This window comes from Balaenoptera physalus, assembly GCF_965194825.1.
Source record: "Balaenoptera physalus genome assembly, chromosome: 8".
NCBI lineage: Eukaryota > Metazoa > Chordata > Mammalia > Artiodactyla > Balaenopteridae > Balaenoptera > Balaenoptera physalus.
The window spans coordinates 10,939,536-10,960,719 of record NC_138887.1 but is presented as its reverse complement, the minus strand read 5'-3'; the positions used below and the strand labels follow the sequence as shown (position 1 = coordinate 10,960,719).

Genomic DNA, 21,184 nt, shown 5'->3' with positions numbered 1-21,184 from the left:
ACAGTTAAATAAATGGCCTTAAAATTACTAGTATTACCAAACGTATTTCTCCCCACGGCTTTCCTGGAACCTCATAACGCGCGTGGCTAGGAGACCCCGTGCTCCAGAAGCTCCCTGCAGCGTCACTGCTCTCTGCTTTCCAAGGGGGTGAGGGCGCAGGTGGGTATGTGCAGTACCTGAAGGGATTTTGGATTCATATCACAATGGGCACTAGAAGGCATTTTGCCGTCGCCCTGGTCATTGTCACCTGTCTAGCAAACACATCAGCCACCCACATTTCAAAGGCTTGTTGGTCAGAATGACAGTATTTTCTCTAGAGAAGGTCTGCATCATACTTGTTTCTGTGTTACTGTAGAATCCGGCACGGAGTCTTACGTGTGAAGGTACTCAGCACACATTTGTTGAAAATTCACTAGTTTTCTTTCTCTCTCTTCTGTCCACATCTGTTGCAGACTTTAGTCTCAGTCTTAAAATGATATTGACAGATACTTGGCCGAATTGCTAAAGACTCAAAGTCAGATATTTTGCTTTGTTTCTGTTGTTAATAGGCACATTTCTAGGGCCACAGGAGGCATGATTCTTTGCCCATCTTTGTGAATTTGTGCTTACATTGATTCACGAAAACCAGAATGTAGCCTATTCCAGTGATGGCCACCCTGTGCCACAGAAACTGTCACCTGACTTCCCACTTAGGGCAGTCACTGCTGAATGCCCAGGCTCTCTGGAAACTTCCAAACCCTCAATACAGCACCCCAGGGAGACACTGCACCATGGGTATTGACACAAGGTGACCATCCATTTTACCGTGATTTGCATACACAATAAAGTCTTGATTACTGTAAATAAATTCGCTTTTAGACCTATCTGTTTTAAACTTAGTGCAAGTCGATGTCTTGAGTTGGATTTTTTTTTTGGTAATGCTCAGCCTTGATTCTTGATTCTTAGCCTTCTGTCCTTCCCCTTCTAGCTGCTCTCCCAGGGGTGTGTGGGAGTTGGGGGAGTGGGCTGGCTTACGTGACTGCATGGTGGACGGTCTTTGGAGGCCCGCTCCCTGGGCTGTTCAATATTCTTTGTATCCAAAGGTGGCCCTTGTCCTGTTGGCACCCAAGTCTGAAGTCTGTGACTGGTGGATTGTGGTCTGTTGTTTTGGCTCAGCTGTTGTTCTGTGGGGTCACCATTCATCTCCCACTGGATGACATGGTCTCCTCTCTGCTTCTGGTGGCTGTGGACCACCAAGTCACTGTCACCCCCCCCCCATTGTGTCCCATGTTCAGCAGTCCACCACTGCAGGCTATGGGAAGCATGAAGTTACCAACTAGGACTCTGTCTGTCTGACCCCACTGTTCTACTCTCTTATCTGGGCTAGAATGCAACACATTGGCATAGGGCTCTGAGCACTGATCTTCCAAAATCATGAATGGAGGATCTGGGAACACAATTCCCCCTTTTGCCCTCTGAATTACCCTAATTTAATTAATTTATTTTAGCTTCTCTGGGTTGAACCTGGAAAAGAGGAAGATTGGGACATATACCTCTGCTCTATCATTTTCTACCTCTCTTCCTCTTTCTTCGTAAACACTCCAGGGAGGAGAAGAGGCAGGCTTTCCTCCCCTGAGTCAGAATCTCTGGCGTAGGGCTTAGGAATCTGTAGTTTAACAGGTACTGCAGGTAATTCTGATGTAGCAAGTGTTTGAGAATGACTAATTAGGTCATCTCCTCCTTCTTCCTTAATCCATCACGACTAGGCTTTAATAGAAAATAGGTAATTCTTTCTCCATAAAGAGAAATTTATGATCCGAGTCCTCCATGATTAACCCTTGACATGTGAAAAAGGAAGGAAAGACTATCTTGAATAATCTCATATTTTGAGGGCTGGAAATCAAACTTTGAATTAATTCTGTAACAAATCCTAATCTGTCTCTTCCCCCAACTCTTCTCTCATCCTCCCAACCAAGAGGCTACCCTGGGCCAATGAGTAAGAAAGTCACGATCTTAGAAAGAAAATAAGAAATGCACATTCATTATTGTCCTAGCTGTTTAGCCCTTAGAATATGCAACAAACCACATGTAGCATCCAATGTGAACAATGTGCTTTAAATCACATTATTAGAACATACTTGGTGACAGCTTGGCCAGTTACTGCTAAGGTGAGCATTTCTATCCAAGGCAGCACCCTGTGACTTAGGGGACTGTTTTATATACTGTTTGGATTCACATCAGTGGACTTAGCTGCTCGTTGTCTGTCTGGGCCCTTTTATTACTAATTACAAAGGGTTCTGGGGTGGTTCACACCCTCCTCAATGGCATAATAAGGTTTGCCTTCCTCCTCAGCTCCATCTCTGAGAAACACCAGTGGCAGTGGCTCATCCCCTGACTCTGTCTCCTCTGGTGCTCTCTTCACGCTGCGTGGACATGGAAGGAGGGGCTTATTGCTCCTAACTTGTTGGTGGATAGAGTACAGATTTCAGAAACTCTGTCCAGAAAAAGCATTCCTGTTAGTTATACCTGTTGGATTCTTTAATATTTTGTTTAACACAACTCAATCGTCACAATAATTTCCTGCCTCCTAACTCTTGCCAGTGATCAGGTGTTGACACCAGTGTCTTACAAATTAATTGTTTCAAACTCTGTTGAGGTAGACCAGTGGCTCTCAGACTTGAGTGTGTGTCAGCATCACCTGGAGGGCTTGGTAAACCAGAAGTACCTGGACCCATCGTCTGATTCAGTGTGTGAAGTATGAACAATAATGGCCCCATAATGCTGTCTGCATCCTAACAGCTGTAACACGTAAATATGTTACCTTACATGGCAAAGGAGAATTAAGTTTGCAGGTAGAATTAAGATTGCTAATGAGCTGACCTTAAAATAAGGAGATTATCCTGGATCATCCAGGTAAACCCAAGGAACCACAAAGATGGTTAAATGTAGAAGAGGGAGGCAGAAGAGGTCAGAGTGTTGTACTGTGAGATGAACTCAACCCACTCTTGCTGCCTTTGACGATGGAGTGATGTGGCTGGGAGCCAAAGATTTCAGGCAGCCTCTAGGAGCTCAAAAGAGCAAGGAAAAAAAATCCCCGCCGCCCCCAGAGCTTCCAAAAGCAATGCAGCCCTGCTGACAGCTTGATTTTAGGCCAGTGAGAGTCTTTTCAGGCTTTTCAACCTCAAGAACGATAAAATAATAAATTTGTGATTTCTAATGCACTAAATTTGTGGTACTTTGTTACAGCAGCAATAAAATACTAATGCAGTGGCACTGGAATGGAACCAGTGACACTGATGCTGTTGGTCAGGAGGCCATACTTTAAGAACCACAGATGTAGGTTTTATTTGTACCTCTTACTCTCTGAAGCCTTTTCTGGTTGTGCAGATAGACGTTAGGGTCACCTGCATTATCCCCTCCTCCTGGTGTCCTCTTGTATGAGCCCCTCTTATTAAGTGTGGATGGGACCTGCATCTTGCTTCTAACCAAGAGAATATGGCAAAGTGATGGGATGTTACTTCTATGTTGTACAAGACTCTGTCTTGCTAGCAGATTCATTCTTTTTCTCTGTTGCTGTCTTTGAAGAAGCAGGTTGCCATGTTGTGACAGGGCCTATGGAAGAGGGTCACATGGCAAGGGACTATGGGTGGCCTCTGGTTACTGACATACAGGAAGAAGTCAGCACCCTCAGTCTTACAGTTGTAAGGAACTGACATCTGCTAACACCTAACTGAGCTGGGAAGAGGATTAGTTTCCAGTCGAGCCTGCAGATGAGAACGCCGCCCAGCCAACACCTTGATCACAAAAGGCTAAACAGAAGAACCAATTAATTTGTGCCCAGACTCCTGATCCATATAAACTGGGAGAGAATAAATGTAGGTTGTTTTAAGCTACTCAGTTTTTGGTCATTTGTTACACAGCCTAGGAAACTAGTAGTTATGGTCCAGAGACTGGAGTAGCCAGAGGTAACCTCTGTCAGGAAGAGTCAGTGGTTCCCAATGTGGATCATGTCTGTTGTTCAGTTATTGTAACAATAAAGCTACCATTTAGAGATTCTGTGTGGCAGGCATCATAAGGTGTCCTGAGAGTTTTATACTCAACGACCTACTGAATCCTTGAAATAGCTTTTATCCCATTGCACGTATAAAGAAATGGAGGCCCCAAGAGGACAGTCTGATTCTCTGAGTTAGTAAGTAACCGGGCCCAGATTGAAATATGGATTTGTCTGACTCCAAAAGGTACACCCTAATCACTGGTACGGGGATACGACGCTGAAGTGAAGGTGGCCATGGCACTTGGGGTGGTCCAGGGGTTCACCACCAAACAGTCAGTGATGCCTGTGGCTTTCTCTGCACGGGATTGACCTGTAGCATGGTCTGGGAAATAGGAAATGGTAACAGCCATACCCAGAATTTTGTGTTCATTCAACCTGCAATTCTTCCTTTGAGCCCTTCCGACCTGAGGGTGTCTGAGACCTGCTCAACCACCTCCTCAGGTCCGTGCCTGGGCAGGGGGCTGAGGTGGTGACGCTCCCTTCAGAAGCTGAGAATATAGGGAAAGAACTAGGACAATAAAAAACACTTGTGCAAAAGCGTTTACAATCTGGAAAGGGGAGTGTATGACAAAGCCATTTGTCTACATAACGTATTTCCCTTAATTTTGCTCATAATGGATGATTCCTGTACATTCACTAGTACAGGGATGAGATACCGATTTTAAGCAGACCCACGCGGTTGTGACCACATTCATAACTGTCTCATCTGTGCATCTCAGCACACCCATTGAGTTTGATGAAGTGGAAAAGTTAGGAGCTCAGAGGCTCATTCAGCTCTATGAGTGTGTGCAAATACAATTAAGGCACATCTCAATAACAGTGCTAAGGAAGTGTTCTTACCTAATATCCGATTCAAGACAACCAGCAGGACTGACCCAGTGCTTCGTCTGAAGAGACATCTGAAATACATCAAGGAAATAAATTAACTGTCAAAAACTTCATTTATTCTACCGAGATTATGAAATGCAGCCAGAGAATTCATCTGCAAGATGGCTGCCGGGGCTCTGCGGTTAACACCCCCTGTGCAAGGTCTCCAAGCAGCTGAGGTGAGGAAGGTGAGGATGAGTGGGATGAGGCAGATACAGCCTGACCAGAGCTCAAAGAGGCAAGTGATTTGGGAGCAGCGAACTAGGGCAAGTTATGGCCAGGGTCGAATTAGCAGCAAAACCAACGTGGTTACGGTAAATTCCTTTATTCAGTTTTTATTGCGGAAATGTCATACTCTGTCCAGCTTTTTCAAAGTTGTCAACTCTCTCCCTCTCTTTTTTCCCAAGATTATTAGTTTGTGGGTGATGTGTCAGGGGACGTTAGGGAGGGGCAAAGGTTCTAAGTGAATGGTTCTCTTTTTCAAACCCTGGCATTTTATACTGCAGTTGCTCAGGGATAAAGACACAGGCCAACTGGATTCCAGTAGCAAATGGAATGAGCCACATGTGACAAAGGGAACCCATGAAGATTGGGCTCCATGAGGAAAAAATGGGTGGTATTAAAAACAGTTTTGCTTTTGTACTGCGTACACATTTTGTCGTCTTTGAGCAGCAATCCCTTCCTCCACTCTCCCAGAGAAAGAGATTTGTCTTCTCGTGAATGTTCGAGACGAGGACCCTTGTTCCTTCTTCCAATGCCCCAAATCATGGAGCATGCCTTAGGTGAGGAGCAAACACTTTACACTTGCCAGTGCTGAGCTGTTGTTTTCCCTAATGCACTTAGGAGCCCTGTGAAGATGCAGCATCCCCCTTCTGCAGACAAGGAAACCCCAGGGCAGTGGGTTTAAGCAGCTTACCCAGCATCACCCAACTGGTAATAGTAGAGCCGTGGCTTACATAGCAGAGCTGTTAAAAAGAATAACTAAGATATCAGAATGGCCTTTCTGAATGAAATTCAAATGTCTTTGCGAAAGGAGAATGGTCCTGATGTTTAATTAATCCTGAAGACTAATAATTATGGAGGTCCTACTGTATAGCACAGGGAACTATATTTGATATCCTGGGATAAACCATCATGGAAAAGAACATTAAAAAAGAACGTATATATATATATATATATATATATATATATATATATATATATATATATATATATATATATATAAATAACTGAGTCACTTTGCTGTACAGCAGAAATGAAGACAGCATTATAAATCAACTATACTTCAATAAAAAAATAAATTAAAAAAATAACTTAAATGTGTTGGATGGTTAAGCAAAAACAAAAAGTTATGGAGAGTCTGTAGAGAAAAATAAACCCGAGGAGAGTAATTTAAAAAAGCTTCTGGAGGGGAGGGATAGATTGGGAGCTTGGGATTGACAGGTACACACTGCTATATTTAAAATAGATAATCAACAAGGACCTACTGTAGAGCATAGGGAGCTCTGCTCAATATTCTGTAATCACCTAAATGGGAAAAGAATATGAAAAAGAATAGATACATGTATATGTATAACCGAATCACTTTGCCGGACACCTGAAACTAACACAATATTGTTAATCAACTCTACTCCAAAAAAAAAAAAAAAAAGACACTTCTGGAAAATGTAAGGAAAGCGGCACGTCTATAAATATGCACATAGGGACAAAGATGGAGGGGAAGAAAATACTTCCGAATGAGATGATGTTTTTCAAACATTGACTAGAAATAGGCCAAGGGGTCCGGGGAGAAGACGTGAAAATTGAGACACGAGGAAGGAGATTGGGATGAGACCTAGAGGGGACTATCAGGGAGACTGATTTTCTTCTCTGCAGCTTCACCCTCTCAGGTTCAGCTAGGGCCCTGAAGACAGACATTCCACAACCCGTTCTTGTGGTAGCTCGGGTTTGACTTGGAGCAGGAAGTGCCAGAAATCTTGCAAGGAAGCTGATTCTTTTGACATTTCCTGCCCTGAAGATTCAAGGGGCTCAGGCGAACCTCTCAACCTGATGAAGCTCGGTGAACCTCACCAAGGTCACCGGATCCAGGGAGAGCCCCACGGGCTGACAGCAGCTCTCACCAGCAGCAAGGATTTATGTGCCCCATTTCAAAGGACATGCATTTTAGGGATTTCTTGCTGTGTGAGAAACCATTGGGGCAAAATGGAGTAGAAGAAAAGTACACCTGATTGTAATTAATGCTGACAGTAATCTCCAGCTTTCATTCTGAAAACAGCCAGATGGGAAAGTTGGAACTGTGAATAATAGAAAACGTTGCCATCCACGGTTCCCGGAGTCGTAACTCTTTAAAGACTGTTTGGATTCCAGATCTCTCCAGACTGGCCCAAGCCAGATGCTGGCTCAGGCTCCTAGGAAAGGAATTAGAGAGAGAGGAAAGCTGTGCTCTCAGACCCCCAGCCCTGATAAGAAATCGACGTGTGGGAGCCCTGGAGCTGGGGGCAAAGAGGGGAAGTCAAGGAAATAGCCAGAAAATGCGGGGTCAGACTGCGGCATGGAAACATCTTAACTAATAGCCTTGTGGTACAGGCCCCGGCGAGGGAGGAGCCCATAAAGCGTGTGGGGTCCTGGGCCAAATGAGGTTTAAGAAGCACACTGGCCAAGGATGTCCTTCTCCAAAGGCCTGGCCAAAGGCGGCCCAGTGGAGGTCTGGGGGGGTGTATGCCTGGGGGTAGGGGAGGGAGAGGGGACAGGGCTGCTCCGGGCTGGGGACAAAGGCCAGAAGGAAGCTGACAGGAGGACAGCTTGTCGGGGAGCTGTGTCTAGCCCAGGAGCAGGGGATCACCCTGGGGTCATCGCCCATCCCTCCTCAACTGGCCAGAGGGACCTCCAGAGCCGGTGGAGCCATGGATCGCCCCTGGCTGAGCCCCAGTGGTGAGGTGCGGCCTGGCACGGGGAAGTGAGCAGCAGGGGAGCGACATGGCCCGCCCCTTCCCCGTGCTCCCTAAGGCCTCGGAGAACAAAGTTGGGTGCTGTGGGAGTTCATGGCCAGAGAACTGTGGGTTGGAGGTGCAACATCCGGGGCCAAGGCAGCCTTTGACGGCCGGGGGAATGTCCTTGGTAAGAGCAGGTGGCAGGCCTGCAGGAAAGCTCCCTGCTCTGTCCCTTTTGCGTCCTTCTCAAGAGCACCACGGGTGTCAGCGTCCCTGAAGAAACTCAGGGAGGGCAGGGGGGCTACAGGGACACAGGGAGGGTCTGCAGTCCTCCCAGAAGTTCTGACAGATCAGGCTGGTGGAGGTGAGCAGGCTTGGGGAGGGAGGAAAGGAGTCAGCAGATGGGAAGCCTTTTCTTCTGAAAGAAGCACTTGGGGAGGCATTGGGAGGGGAGAGGTTAAGCCGCAGGAAGGGGAGGAGATGAAACGGAGCCTCAGAAGGAGCCCCTGAGCGCCCTTAGAAGTTCTAGCTCACAGGAGGGTGAGCTGGGCTGGGTGCAGCTTCTCCTGCACAAGCGCCACAGCTGGAAAGTACATAAAGGAGGAGGGCTCCTGGCCACGGGCTGCGTGCAGAAGCCAAGCTCACTGGGAAACTGAAACATGAGGGATGCTTTAAGAACAGACACATGAAAAGATGCTCATCATTGCTAATTAGAGAAATGCAAAGCAAAACTACAATGAGGTATCACCTCACACCCATCAGAATGGCCATCATTAAAATGTCTACAAATAATAAATGCTGGAGAGGGTATGAAGAAAAGGGAACCCTCCTACACTGTTGGTGGGAATGTAAATTGGTGCAGCCACTATGGAGAACAGTATGGAGGCTCCTTAAAAAACTAAAAATAGAATTACCATATGACCCAGCAATCCCACTCCTGGGCATATATCCAGAGAAAATTCTAATTCGAAAAGATATATGCACTCCAATGTTCATAGCAGCACTATTTACAATAGGCAGACATGGAAGTAACCTAAATGTCCATAGACAGAGGCATGGGTAAAGAAGAAGTGATATATATAAATATATATATATATATATTTATATATACACAATGGAATACTACTCAGCCATAAAAAAATAATGTCATCTGCAGTGACATGGATGGACCTAGAGATTATCATACTAAGTGAAGTAAGTCAGAAAGAGGAAGACAAATACCATATGAAATCACTTACACGTGGAATCTAAAATATGACACAAATGGACTTACCTACCAAACAAACAGACTCGTAGACACAGACAACAGACTTGTGATTGCCAAGGGGCAGTGGGGTGTGGGAGGGATGGATTGGGAGTTTATGATTAGCAGATGCAAACTAGTACATATAGGATGGGTAAACAACAAAGTCCTACTGTATAGCACAGGGAACTATAGTCAATCTCCTGTGATAAACCATAATGGAAAAGAACATATTTAAAAAAGAATGTCTATATGTGTATAACTGAGTCACTTTGCTGTACAGCAGAAGCTAACACAGCACTGTGAATCAACTATACATCATTAGAATTTAAAAAGAAAAAAAGCACAGGAGTGGAAACTCTATGATGTCAATGGTTTCTAGCTTGATGCTGGGTGGAGGTGTCAAAATCCTTGCAGAGCTGGTAGGGATTGGCCTGTAAAGGCAGAAGGACTGAGGAAAACAATGGATACTGGAAACTATTCCAACAAACACGCCTGACAACCCAGACTATAAAAGGTGGGGTTCTATTTCCACCAGATGACTAGATTTAAAAAACCCATATAGGACTTCCCTGGCGGTCCAGTGGTTAAGACTCTGCACTCCCAGTGCAGGGGGCATGGGTTCGATCCCTGGTCGGGGAACTAAGATGATCCTACATGCCGTGCCATGCGGCCAAAAAAAAACCACCCCGAAACCAATATACATTTATTTCATCCCCACAAATACATCCTAATAGTTTTCACTGACAGTTGGGTAAGTATGAGAGAAAACATGGGGCGTGAAAAGCTAGGCTTTGGGGTGAAAGGGAGGTGCTTAGGACTGGGATCAAAGGACATGAAGAGTGAAAAGTTCTTAGCAATATTTTAACCTGGTCATTTTCAGACAGAAGAAACTTTTTGTTTGTCCCCCAAATAAAATCTCATGGGGAACTACACATGGAGAATACCATGCATACTGTGGAGAATCAGAGTGGATCTGATTCTGCAGTCAGATCCAAGACCCCTTGCCCAGCAGGCTTCCTCCTGGCCGGTGGAGAGGCCGCAAGTGTCCCCTGAAGAATGTGATATCTGGAAGGAGCGGCCTGGGAACCATGAACCACATCAACCCTCCCGTTTCCATTTTGAGAAGGAAGCTGAAAAGGGAAGAAAGGTAAGTCAGAGGCCAACTTTGACCCGAGCTGGTGAGAATTACGTACGTCCCCTCAGAGCATCTTTCCAGCACCTTGGCCCCCAGCTTGGGAAAGACACACATCTGTTCCCTCCGTGTGGGTGCTGGGACCCAAGGGAGGAACGGGCACAAACTTGCCTCGCGGGTTGTAGATCATAGTACGGGCACCTCCACGGCCTCTTTCATCAGGAAACTTCAAGGTTCTTCCCAGGCATCATTGGATTGGAAGCTCTTTTCCCACCGATTTGCAATAAAGAAAACGAGGAAGAGGAGTCTCTTCCCAGTGAACAGGTACTAGGCCAGCAGCGGGAGCGGGGTTGCCTCTCGGATAAGGGTCTCAGCTCCACTCCCTGCAAAGGGAGAGATTCTTTCCGGACAACATGGCTGAGGCTGCCGCGGACACAGATGGGGGGTGAAGAATGAAATCCCCAGTGCTGGAAACTGCTAGGAAGATTTAGCATTTCCACGGTGCCCTCCCCTCCCCCCAAGGTCAGTGCCACCAGGCTCAGGCACAGGGAGAGGGGGGCAAGGGAAACAGGAGAAGGCCTGGGATGTTTAAACAAGTTCACTGAGTTCAGAAAAGGGCCCTGAGGATATAGGATGACTAAGGCCCATAAAGCCACGGTTTTATATAAGGAGCCCTTGGAGACAACGAGGAAATGGCAGCCGGTCCATTTGACATGAATTGTGGGCCACTTTGAACTTCTTTTAAGAGTCAAAGAGGAGAACATTTGGCAAGATACAGATTGACTGGGGTGACTGGGGTGTCTTCAGGAAGGAACGGGCATTGGATTTCACGAACTCAGGGAATTCTTTATAGATCCGGCCGGTCTGGCTGACAGAAGGAACAAGCCTTGATGCTGGGAAAACCCAGCTCCCCAGGCAGCACCCACAGCCCAAATGTGCTGAGTGACCTGCGATGGGAAATGAGGACACGGATTACAGACAGGAAGGATTTTAAAGATGTCTCTACCAGGCGCACACTCTTAACCTTTGCCATCGATCAACTCAGAAAGTGGAGACACACTGCCCTTCCTCCAGAGCTGCATTTCCCAAAATGTGTCTCCTAGAATCCTGATTGTGTCATGGCCCTTGAGAATGGTCCCATATTAAAATAAAGTTTGGAAACGCTGCCGGAGTGCTTGGATTCCCCTCTTAAAGATGAACAGTACATATTAGCTTATTAAAAGGCCCTGAGATGTTCTGGACAAAAGAAACATTTTAAAGGGTCTTTAGCCCTATGTTCCCAATACTTCATTGGCCGCGAGTCATTTATCCCTTCGGGAGCACTCAGTACCGTCTCACAGAATGGTGATTCTGAAGAAGGTCACTGGCAGGTACTGCTAGGAAGCTGATGGCCTGGCCCATGATCCTATTGGTTTGTCCAGGCTGCCAAAAGGGCAGAGGCTGCTGCTTGAGGCATCGGGCACCACGTGGCAGCCCTGAGGGGGGACAGGGGACCCAGGAGCTGGGAGGATCCCTGCTCAGTAGTGCAGGGGGGGGGCCCATGGCACACAGCCCAGTCGCAGAGGCTGGCTCCAGCAAGGACAGCTGACCAATCAATAAAATAATGTTTTGAGAGTGGCACAAACTCAGACTTGGTTTGGGCACTGGCGAGCACATGGGACGCTCTGGGCCGCAGGGGAAGGCGTCAGCCCATTGCTAGACGTCCTAGGCAGAACTGTCACGGTCTGAAAGGGTCATAGTAAGAGTGATGAGCGCTTTTTGTAGCTAATGTAGCTTTTTTGGTAGCTTTGCTTTCCATGCGCTTGGAAACCCCCTGAAGCACTTTATATGCATGACTCTCACTGCAGTCTTCTCAGAAGAGCGTGATATAGGTATTAGTAATATGCCTTAGAGAAGTCGGTAATCTGTCTAAGGCTGCACAGACAGGAAACTGATGGGGCTCAAATTTGAAACGAACCATCTGTCTTTAGGGTCTCCCCTCCTATGCCAGGGGCTGGCAAACTACAGCCCTCGGGTCAAGTCCAGATCACTGCCTGTTTTTGTAATGAGCATTTCACTGGAATACAGCCACCCATTTACCTATTGTCCCCAGCTGCTTTGGCACTGGGACAGCAGAGTGACACATTTGTGACAGAGACCATACAAGCCTAAGAGATTGACTCTCTGGCCACTTACAGAAAAGTTTGCTGACTCCTGCTTTAGGCTATTAGACCTCTAGCTGGAGGCTGGGAGCACATAGAGCAAGAACCAACTTCAAGGAGAATAGAAACAGTTCCTCGGGGTCTTAAAAGACAGTGTCGGGCTTCCCTGGTGGCGCAGTGGTTAAGAATCCACCTGCCAATGCAGGGGACATGGGTTCGAGCCCTGGTCCGGGAAGATCCCACATGCCGCGGAGCAACTAACCCCGTGCGCCACAACTACTGAGCCTGCACTCTACAGCCTGTGAGCCACAGCTACTGAACCCACGCACCACAGCTACTGAAGCCTGCACGCCTAGAGCCCGTGCTCCACAACAAGAGAGGCCACCGCAATGAGAAGCCCACGCACCACAACAAAGAGTAGCCCCCGCTCGCCGCAACTAGAGAGAACCCACGTGCAGCAACAAAGACCCAACGCAGCCAAAAATAAATAAAAATAAAATAAATTTATTAAAAAAACAAAAAGACAGTGTCTGCTCCAGAGCAAACAGATGACATGGTGACAAGGCAGGCCACATGCTGTGGGGTGGAGCGAGGTGATCTGTGACTTGGAGCATCTCAAGTGTTTGATTTTTGCCTGTGTGGCTTTTTTTTTTTTTTTAATTGGGGTATAGTTGTTTTACAATGTTGTGTTAGTTTGTACTGTACGGCGAGGTGAAGTAGAGTTCCCTGTGCTATACAGCAGCTTTTCATTAGTTATCTACTTTATACATATTAGTGTATACATGTCAATCCCAATGTCCCAATTCATCCCAACCCGCCCTCCCCCCCTTGGCATCCATACGTTTGTTCTCTACATCTGTGTCTCTATTTCTGACCTGCAAACAGGTTCATCTGTACCGTTTTTCTAGATTCCACATGTAAGCGTTAATATACGGTATCTGTTTTTCTCTCTCTGACTTACTTCACTCTGTATGACAGTCTCTGGGTCCATCCACGTCTGTACAAATGACCCAATTTCGTTCCTTTTTATGGCTGAGTAATCGTGCCTGGCACTGCAGGCCGCACAGCCAGGAGATCTCGGATGTATCGCAGGAGATCTTGATTCTGAGTCACACCAGAAGGCAGGTTTTGGATGCAGATAATTCTTCTGACCCTGTCAGGACTGCTGAGAACTGAAGATGTCCTGGGCCTGTAACTGTTTTCGTAACTGCACCAAATGCAGCCTGCGGTTGGGCCTCCGGGCAGCTTTGGCCCCAGGGAGCTGGGAAAGACCAGGCTAAGGCAGGGCAGGGGGTGGGGGACTGGCACAGGTCCCCCCGTTTGAGCGACAAGCCCCGAGCTTGTGACCCTGGGGAGCCGGGCTCTTGGCCCATGTGAGGCGTAGACTAATGATGAGGGCTCCTTAGCGCAGCAGGCGGGGCGCTGGGGATTAGCCCCAGGGGTAATGAGCCTTGTACACAGCTAAGTGGACTCTCAGGTTTGAAGTCATTCTGTCCCAGGGACTCTTGGCCCTCGAGACAGTCTGAGAGGCGGTGGCCTGGGAAAGGCTGGGAAAAGAAAGGAAACCTCTGGTGAGGTGGGTTTGAGTCTCTGCCTCTTTCTCCGGCCCTCGAGGATCAGATCACACTAACCTCCAAAGATTCCGCTTCATAGGTGTCACATGGGACACAGGATTCTGCCTTTGTAGCATGGAACTCAGGTAACGCCTATAGCGTTGGTTCTTGGACCACACTTTTGATGAGTCTGAGGCTCAAACTCCAACGTGGGCGGGCAGCAGCCCCCCTCTCTCTGGCCCCCTCCCCCCACGCTGGCCTGCCTGGACCTTCACCTCCGTCAGACCTGCCCCTGAGGCACCTGGAGGCTGTGACCCCCTAGAACCTGGATCATGGGACTCGGGATGTCTGAGACTTCGTGTGCTGTGCATTTTAGCATCCTCTGTCAGCGCAAACAAAAATTCTCAGCTCCAGATCCTGGTTTTACGAAACGCTCTTCCCAGGTGGCTCCAGTCTCCCTACATCCCGGGAAAGATGCACTGATCTGGGCAAGTGCAGTAGGGTCTACCCTTCCCCAAACCTCCTCTTGTTCTCCCACCCGTGGGGCAGTGGGTGAGATCCTGGCCATTTCTAAGCCCCAGTCTGAGGAAGACTCTACTGTCATCTGCCTACACACAGATGAGGAGCCAGGTGCTGCCCCTATATTCCCTCCCACTGGGAAGTGTGGGCAGGTCCTGGTGACGAGCAGGATTTCTCCCTTGACAGCAGCTGCGTCTGGGCAGGCAGGTGTGGCACCAGGGGTGGAGAGCAAAGGTGATATGGCTGGGACATCGTCACCTCCCCTCCAGGGGCTCTGACCAGTGGGAAGTCTCTCCTTCTGTGGGGCTGTTTTGGGAATTCTGGTGGCCCTAGAGCACAGCTGACCCCAAGGGCCAAGGCGCCCCCCCACCGAGTCCACTCTGGGTCCACTGGGAATGCATTGGCACTGCAGGCTGGTGCGGAAAAGGGTTCTGAGAAGCCCACAGGATGGCACTTTTCTGTTCACCTGTAACCTTTCAGAGAGCTTCCAGGACGTTTCCAATGTTACAAGATTTCCTTCAAAATGCAAATATGCATCACTTCATGGAGACAAGTAGCAGTTAAATTGTTGGCCTTTCTTTCTTGTGTCATTGGCCAGAAAGGTCAGACTTGTAATCATGGTCAGTTGGGAGGTGGAAATGGAAGGTTATTTATTAATTTGGGATGTACCATGGGTGTTCCATTGCAACACTCACGTGTGGTTTTTCTTTTTAAATACATGACCTTTCATTTGCAGTGAATTAAAATCATATAATAATAATGGTTCCCTTCAGGTTGTCTCTTACCTCCTTCCTTGCAATGACCCAGCGGTATCCAAATTCATGGTTTTCCTGGTGACAGTCATGGCAATTGCCCCTTTGGATGTTGTAGCAGCCTAATAAAAAGGCAAACAATATTTGAGTATTTTAGGATTTCAATTCCTAGTAAGGGATGAATTATGATCAAAATAGTATGAGGCTTGGTCCAGCCAGAGATCTCAGATTGATTCATCAGTATCTCAAGGCACCGTTGTTCTTTCTGGTACCTCCAGACTGAATCTTGAGGTACAGATCCCTCAGTTTTCTTCCTCTCCCTCTCTCTCAAGCACGTATTCTGATGTGAGCACTTGCTTACAAAGCCAGTGGCCTTGTGGCACGCACTTTCCCAGGCCCAGGGCGCTTTGCCCGTGCCCAGGACTCTGAGAGGTGGTGTAGTCAGGGGGAGGTGTACGCTGGGGCTTGGACACACGCTAGTGGAGAGAGCATGAATGACTTACTTTCCCTAATCCTCAGTTTCTTCATTTCAAAAAATGGAAAGTTTGGTCAGAACTGAAAATAAAGTGACTTTAAATATACTAAGTCCTTCACCTGGACCATGTAAATTGGTGAATAAATAACCTAAGCTATTATTTTGGACACTAATATTATGACTATCTACTCAGGCTTTGTATCTGTTTCCATGCTGCCTCTGGTCTGCTGTGACTGCTCCAAGCTTGTCCTGATCCTACTGAATTCAGTGAACAAATGCATTCCTTTAACAAATATTCATTAGATGTCTGTGATAGACAGATCTCTAGGCTAGACACAGAAAATCAGCGATTTTGAGGAAAATAAGACCCTATTCCTGTTGTCAGGGAGTATGGAGGCCAGTGACTTCTTGCTCTCCCAGAATCTCAACAGCCATCCTCCCCCGAGTCCAGGTCACTGTGTCCCCTCGTTCTCCCCCAGAGCCACTAGGATGTTCTGGAACTAACAGCACACATGTTCTGTCTCTCATCTGCACACCTGGCTCAACGGTATGTCCAGTAGCTGGCTCTGTTCTGTTTGCATCTGATCTCTATTTAAGAAATGAGGGCAAACGTAACAATAATGAACATTAATGAGCCCTCACCATGGGCCAGGTACTATGCTAAGCATTTTGTATGTGTAAGGCCATTTTTTTCTTACAGCTACCTGTTGAGATAGGTACAATCTCTGCAATAAGGAACCAGAAGTGTAGACATGCTATCCCATCTAAGGACCTACAGCTAATCGGCCAGTAGAGCCAGGGTTTGAAGAGAAGCAGTCAGAGGCCAGAGCCTGTGTCCTAAACTGTGTCCTACTCCCTCACATTAGCTTTTGGCCTCTTTTTCTTAGACAAAGACCCTCTTCCAGCAACCTCTCTGCTTTGTTCTTGGCAGCCTTGGTTTGTTAGATCAGCTGCTGCTTTGGTTAATTCTTCTCTGTTGAGAAATGCCAGGTGTGAGATGATTGCTTCCATCAGGCACTGACCCTTGGCTACTTTGATGGTCAGCAGAGAAAGGCAGCATTGTAGAATCAGTGTCATCTTTTTGTCTGTTATTTTTATTTTACTTTTACATAAGTTATTTCTACTGTAAAGAAAGTCAAGAGGGCAAACTATCTTTTAAGATGGTGTCAAATTAACACTCCTTCTCCCAGTTCCCATTAAAATTCCTATGAAGATGAACTTCCCAGATAAGATGGCAGCTAGTTAGGGGCATGTTATTTACCTTCCCAAATTCTAATTGAAATAATTATGGAAATTGAACGAGAGATAAAAGCTTCCACAATACTGGAAATTAGGAATACAGACTAATGATTTGCTAGATGCCAGGAGGAATTTCTACCAACTAAAGCTTGGATGGTGCCTGAGGTAGACAAGCCAGATCAAGCAGAAAGACACTGAGAAATTTCCACCCTGTCTTACTGAGTTATGTATCTTAGAATTCTGGAGCCTTCACCAATTAAATGGTGAAGCAACAGCTTTCTGTCTTGGCTAAGTTTATTTCATCCAATCAAGCTCTTTCATTGGCACTTCCATTTGGATATCCATTTGGGGAGTACCATTTGGTAATGCAAGAGGGACCAGTCAGAAATAGTCAGATGCAGGTATAAGATACTGACAGTGATAAATGGAGGGGACAGAAGAATAGTGAGAAGAGCATACTGTGGGAAATGCAGCCTCAGCTTGCATCTGAAAAGGAAAGACATAGAGATTGTCAATTATCTATGAATAACTTGTATTTCCCATTATAAGATGATCAGGCTGGGGAAGCAGACCCTCACCACTTCTAAAGGGCCATATTATATAATTGACATTTAAAGACTAAAATTTACATGGAACTCTGCAATGAAGCTGCCTTCCAGTTTGGGGTCTAGGAGGAAGATGCTGGTGGAGTTCATGGTTATCGATCGGACCAAGTGACGCCATGCATTTGTAAATACTGGCAAACTTCAGGCACGGAGAACCCTCAGATCATTCAAGAATGAGTAAACAGGAAAAAAAAAACCTCTCATCGGACAAATAGAACAATAAAAGAACTGTATCATTAATGTCAAGGTGCAGAATTATATAGCATGCTAATAAAGACTTACTATAGGAAAAGCTCATCAAGTAAACCACCTGTATCCTCATCCTGAAAAATGCTTGATGACACGTTGCAATTGACCAACAAATGAATCAAAACTAAACAGCTAAAAGTCAGCAAGTAGTGGTATTATGGAAAGCATGTCAATATTGAATCAAGGCTAAATAATTGTTGTAATTGTGATTAGAAAGTAATATGCATAATAGTGATAATTGCAAATGTCATCAGAAGCATCCGAATCATGCTCTGTTCCAGGGGAGCCAGGAAAAGGAAAAAGGGAAGGACAGTAAAATAATGCTCATTTTGCCATCTTATTTATTAAATGCAAACGGTCAACAATTCTGTTTCCTCCCTGAGAAAAAAATGTACACAGGGGGAGCATTTTAAAATTTGCAGTTGAATTAACTATCCATATAACTGAAGCCAGAATATACAGCTTGAAAATTACCAGATTACAAAAAGATTAGAAAACATTTCCCACATAGTAAAAGACTGAAAAACAAGAAGGAAACAGTCATGAGTTATAAAACATATAAAGCATAAAACAAGATAATAGAAGTAATACTACACATTATTAGTACAATAAATGGAAATGGATTATGTTCAAATATGGACACATACAGGACGCATAGTGGAAAAAAAAGAAAGAAATACACACAAAATTTAAAATAAAAATAAAATAGAAGTAGATAACTATTGTGAACCAGAAAACTTTTTAGGGGCATGCTTACAAAATATTCAAGTTTAAAGAGAACTATTTGTTCTATTACCACACATCACAACTATTTTCTTTTCTCACTCAATTAATGGTGCTGTCTTTTTAAAAAAATCCAGACTGAACACCATTTTATTTGATGTTCATGATACTCTGGAGCCCATAAACGAAGCATAAGAAATTCGGTGTAGGTAGGATTTCTAGTCTTCTTCACGTCTCATCAACTGAAACCCAACTTTAATTGCCCATGACCAAGGGTAAAGTGGGTTCTCACAGTCCAATTTACCATTTTATAAATTCTCTCTTGGATAATGGTGTGATGAATTGTTCAAGATCAAACTTTGGTATTGTGATTAAAACTAAGCTCACATTAGAGCAATTATACGGTGATTTGCACCTACGATGTAATCACCTTAGACAAAAAGTCCTACACAAGTCAAAATGTCAGTCATCATTAATATTATTGTGGGGTGAAGTGAATTCCGCAGTTAGTATTCCACACACAGTACATTCTACACTTACTTCTGTCTTACTCAACATAATCCTTTTAGGCTGAATAGATCCTTACGTGAACTGAATGTCAGAGCGGATGTTTTAGGTGTATGTGAGAGTGAGTATTTGTTGTCATTGTTTATTGGAATAGAATCATTTTAATTGAATCAGTCTTATTACTTTAAAAATAACTTAGTGTTCTAAAGCTTATGTCTATGTACAAATATTAAAAACATAGCTGTGTGTCAATGTCAAAATGATCTAGTTCTGATACTCTTGAGAAATTCCCTACCAGTCAGAATGACCATCATTAAAAAGTCTACAAATAATAAATGCTGGAGAGGGTGTGGAGAACAGGGAACCCTCCTACATTGTTGGTGGGAATGTAAATTGCTGCAGCCACTATGGAGAACAGTATGGAGGTTCCTTAAAAAACTAAAAATAGAGATACCATATGATCCCACAATCCCACTCCTGGGCATCTATCCGGAGAAAACTCTAATTCAAAAAGATACATGCACCTCAATGTTCATACTATTTACAATAGCCAAGACATGGAAGCGACCTAAATATCCATCGACAGATGAATGGATAAAGAAGATGTGGTACATATACACAATGGAATATTACTCAGCCATAAAAAAGAATGAAATAATGCCATTTGTAGCAACATGGATGGAGCTAGAGATTATTATACTAAGTGAAGTAAGTCAGACGAAGATAAATATCATATGATATCACTTATATGTGGAATCTAAAATATGATACAAATGAACTTATTTACAAAACAGAAACAGACTCACAGACATAGAAACAAATTTATGGTTACCAAAGGGGAAAGAGGGCGGAGAAGCGATAAATTAGAAGTTTCAGATTAACATATACACACTACTATATATAAAATAGATAAACAACAAGGTCCTACTATATAGCACAGGGAACTATATTCAGGATCTTGTAATAAACCATAATGGAAAAGAATATGAAAAAGAATATATATGACTGAATCACTTTGCTGTACACCAGAAACTAACACTGCATTGTAAATCAACTAGACTTTAAAAAAAAAAAAAAGAGAGAGAGAGAGAGAGAAACTTCCTGAGGAATCTTCACGCTTCCATTTGTTTGTGACCTATTAGATTTAGGATCTGTACTGGCATCCTCAGTAGCAGCTGACGACTGTAGTAGCATTCATTATGTGTTAGATAATCACAGATCAGGATTTACACTGAATTTGATCACAACACATAACTTATTTGGCACACATGAGTTATGTGAATGCAGCAAAAGACATAATTTTTCACCAGTAATGTATTGAGTACCTCCTGTGTGCTAGGTACAACCCTCACTGAGTTTATATTTCAGTTATAAGGAGCTATAAAGTTGCAAAGATAAAAATGTATACAGGTAGAAAGTAACAAGTACCCTCAAAGAGGTTCAGATAAGGGGTTGTGGGAATTAAGAATGAATTCCTGTAAGTTTAAGCCCAGGCCTCCAATCTAAATAGTGTTGGACCCCCATGTACATCCAGGCTACGGGTGGTTCAGGGATCAGATGAGCTAAGCCAACAAATTGAAGGTCTTCAGGATGTGCCACTGGCTGGAACTGGAGAGTCAAAGACCGTCTTCTACAACTGGCTCTCTGTTTTGTTATTTTTCTTGTACATTTCCAAAGTCTCATGAGCATTTAGTGAGTGCGCACTGAATGTTCGGCAGAGAGTGATGAAATGGATATACAGGTTGAAGGGACACACTGCTAACTTTAAGAAGCATAAAGTACGATGAGGACACACACACACAAATAATCTGAATGTATTTGTTGTCTACAAGATATTGAGCAGAGAGAAGGAATAATCAGATCTAACTGGTTGCTTATGGATGGACCCCTGAGGGCAGTAACATAATAGATTGATTGCAAAATGCTCAAAACAAGAGAGTCAGGGGAAGGAATGAGGGGAGTGTGTTCCAGGCAGAAGGAAGAGCAAGAGCCCTAAGACTGCATGATGTACACACATATTTGCCTACCATTCCCCAGATCTTAGTCCCATCTGGGTGGGCCTGTGAGCAAATATAGTGGCCTTGCAATTTTGGTTCACAGAGCAGTTAGGAACAGAAGCCACAGCTATGAGGAGGGTGGCCAAGAAAGTAAAAGAAGTTCCTTAGTATCATCTCACAATTGAGGGAGAGGGGAGCTGAGGAATTCTCGGGGGG

General features: G+C 45.0%; 1 long non-coding RNA gene across 1 annotated transcript in view; it reads right to left on the bottom strand.

The window, feature by feature from the left end:
* Positions 1-17,953, bottom strand: part of LOC309666317 — an 81,691-nt gene extending 63,738 nt beyond the window's left edge. The window contains exons 1-2 of the long non-coding RNA XR_014267045.1: positions 15,207-17,953; positions 4,874-4,932 (exon numbers count right to left, since the gene is read on the bottom strand). This is a non-coding gene — a long non-coding RNA (uncharacterized lncRNA). The remainder of the gene's footprint in view (positions 1-4,873; positions 4,933-15,206) is intronic.
* Between the last annotated feature and the right edge of the window lie 3,231 nt (positions 17,954-21,184).